The sequence below is a fragment of the Cupressus sempervirens genome, chromosome 2, assembly GCF_028749045.1.
Source record: "Cupressus sempervirens isolate cs-2001-9-10 chromosome 2, ASM2874904v1, whole genome shotgun sequence".
In the NCBI taxonomy this organism is placed as follows: domain Eukaryota; kingdom Viridiplantae; phylum Streptophyta; class Pinopsida; order Cupressales; family Cupressaceae; genus Cupressus; species Cupressus sempervirens.
Window position 1 is genome coordinate 559,509,912 of NC_143119.1, and position 2,500 is coordinate 559,512,411.

Consider the following 2,500-nt stretch of genomic DNA (forward strand, 5'->3'; position numbering starts at 1 on the left):
CAATTATTGATCTTCAACGAGGAATTCCTAGTAAGCGCGAGTCATCAGCTTACATTGACTACGTCCCTGCCCTTTTTACACACTGCCCATCGCTCCTACCAATTGAATGATCCGGTGAAGTGTTCGGATCGCGGCGACGATGGCGGTTCCTGTCGGCGACGTCGCGAGAAGTTCACTGAACCTTATCATTTAGAGGAACGAGAAGTCGTAACAAGGTTACCGTAGGTGAACCTGCGGTAGGATCATTGTCTGTTCGAGACCCTGAATCGTGTAGGGGATGGAGCTGGCCTCCTCCTCGCCCCCAAAATCTCGATGACATGTGGACACTCGGCCCTGCAGTGATGTGCTGGATGGCCAATCTACGGGTCCAGCACCGTCAAGGTCGAGGGTCACATCGAATGACCGTGATCGAAAGCGTGGATTCCCCGCGGGGTGAATAAGAGACTCAGATGCAATCTGGATTAGGATCGGTGCCTTCGAATGACATCCACATCGGAGCGAGAGGTCTCTGCTCAGTTGTAGTTCAGAGGGGGTCCGAGCCTCGTCCCCCGTTGAGATTTCACAGTCCGATCGCGTGCGCGGCGCTGTGCCAGGGATCCGTCGTTTCGACGGTGGCAAGTCGGGACTGCCGCAACCCCACGTTGCCTTGCCCAGGTGTGTTGACTCATCGCTTGGAGCGTTCTGTGTTTAGGATGGGTTCACTCGCATGATCCGCTGACATAGCTCTCCCATGCATCGCCTCCCACCTTTGCGAGGGGATGGGGCAGGGACACACCACAGCATTCCTCGTCACACCCATTGGGTGCTCGGGGTTCGGGATGTGTCAACACCCAACAACACACGGGTGCATCGTGCACCTTAGAAATCCAAAGAATGAAGCGCGAGCCAGCGCCTTGCGTGCTTGGGTCGCTGAAAGGCCAAAACAAAACAAAATCATGACTCTCGGCAACGGATATCTCAGCTCTCGCCACGATGAAGAATGTAGCGAAATGTGATACTTAGTGTGAATTGCAGAATCCCGTGAATCATCAAGTCTTTGAACGCAAGTTGCGCCCGAGGCCTCGGCCAAGGGCATGTCTGCTTGGGCGTCGCACTGTAAAATTTTGCCCTCCCCGGCGAGGAGCGGAGATGGCCGTCCGTGTCTACAAGTGGCGCACGGTTGGCTGAAATGAGCACGAGGTCCGTCGATCCGTCGCGATGAGCGGTGGCTCGCAAAGGCCGGCATTGGTTTGCGCCGATCGAACGATTCCTCGCGAGGAACTTTATTCTGGGCTCAGCGGCCTGCCGCAATGCAGGCATTGCTGCATCTCTACCGCATCCCCAAGTCAGGCGTGAGTACCCGCTGAGTTTAAGCATATCAATAAGTGGAGGAAAAGAAACTTACCAGGATTCCCCTAGTAATGGTGAGCGAACCGGGAAGAGCCCAGCATGAAAATTGACGGCCGCGCCTGTCGAATTGTAGTCTGTAGAAGCATCCTCAATGACGGACTAGGCCCAAGTCCCCTGGAAGGGGGTGTCGGAGAGGGTGAGAGCCCCATCAGGCCCGGACCCTGTCGCACCACGAGGCACTATCGGCGATTCGGGTTGTTTGGGAATGCAGCCCTAATCGGGTGGTAAATTCCATCCAAGGCTAAATACGGGCGAGAGACTGATAGCGAAAAAGTACCGTGAGGGAAAGATGAAAAGGACTTTGAAAAGAGAGTTAAAGAGTGCTTGAAATTGCCGGGAGGGAAGCAGATGAAGGCCGGCGATGTGCCCCGGTCGGATGCGGAATGGTGTGAGCCGGTCCACCGCTCGGTTCGGGGGACGTGCCAGCGCGGGCTGTCGCAGTGGCATAAGCGTGACCTTCTGGTTGCACAAATACTTTCATCGCGGCGGTCGAGGAGCGAAGCGGGCCCCTTTATGGCGGGCTCTCGGGCACCTGTGCGCTCGTGGCGCTGGCCAGTAGGCTTTCCATCCAACCCGTCTTGAAACACGGACCAAGGAGTCTAACATGTGTGCGAGTTGGCGGGTTGGGAAAACTCGTGAGGCGCAAGGAAGCTGACTGGCGAGATCCCCTCTCGAGGGGTGCACCGCCGACCGACCTTGATCTTCTGTGAAGGGTTCGAGTGCGAGCACACCTGTTGGGACCCGAAAGATGGTGAACTATGCCTGAGCAGGGCGAAGCCAGAGGAAACTCTGGTGGAGGCCCACAGCGATACTGACGTGCAAATCGTTCGTCTGACTTGGGTATAGGGGCGAAAGACTAATCGAACCTTCTAGTAGCTGGTTTCCTCCGAAGTTTCCCTCAGGATAGCTGGAGCTCACGTGCCAGTTTTATCAAGTAAAGAAAATGATTAGAGGCATCGGGGGCGTAACGCCCTCGACCTATTCTCAAACTTTAAATAGGTAAGTCGGCGCAGCTGCTCTGTTGAGCCGCGCCACAGAATCACGAGCTCCAAGTGGGCCATTTTTGGTAAGCAGAACTGGCGATGCAGGATGAACCAAAAGCCGAGTTACA

General features: G+C 55.6%; 3 non-coding genes across 3 annotated transcripts in view; all 3 read left to right on the top strand.

Moving 5' to 3' along the window:
- The window catches only part of LOC149573984 (18S ribosomal RNA), a 1,812-nt gene extending 1,564 nt beyond the window's left edge, over positions 1-248 (top strand). The window contains exon 1 of the ribosomal RNA XR_016360611.1: positions 1-248. This exon is cut by the window's left edge and continues 1,564 nt beyond it. This is a non-coding gene — a ribosomal RNA (18S ribosomal RNA).
- Positions 249-937: 689 nt separating this feature from the next.
- Positions 938-1,091, top strand: LOC149573985 (5.8S ribosomal RNA). The gene has a single exon (XR_016361155.1). It is a non-coding gene; the product is annotated as a 5.8S ribosomal RNA (ribosomal RNA).
- Positions 1,092-1,315: 224 nt separating this feature from the next.
- The window catches only part of LOC149573986 (25S ribosomal RNA), a 3,403-nt gene continuing 2,218 nt past the window's right edge, over positions 1,316-2,500 (top strand). The window contains exon 1 of the ribosomal RNA XR_016360967.1: positions 1,316-2,500. This exon is cut by the window's right edge and continues 2,218 nt beyond it. This is a non-coding gene — a ribosomal RNA (25S ribosomal RNA).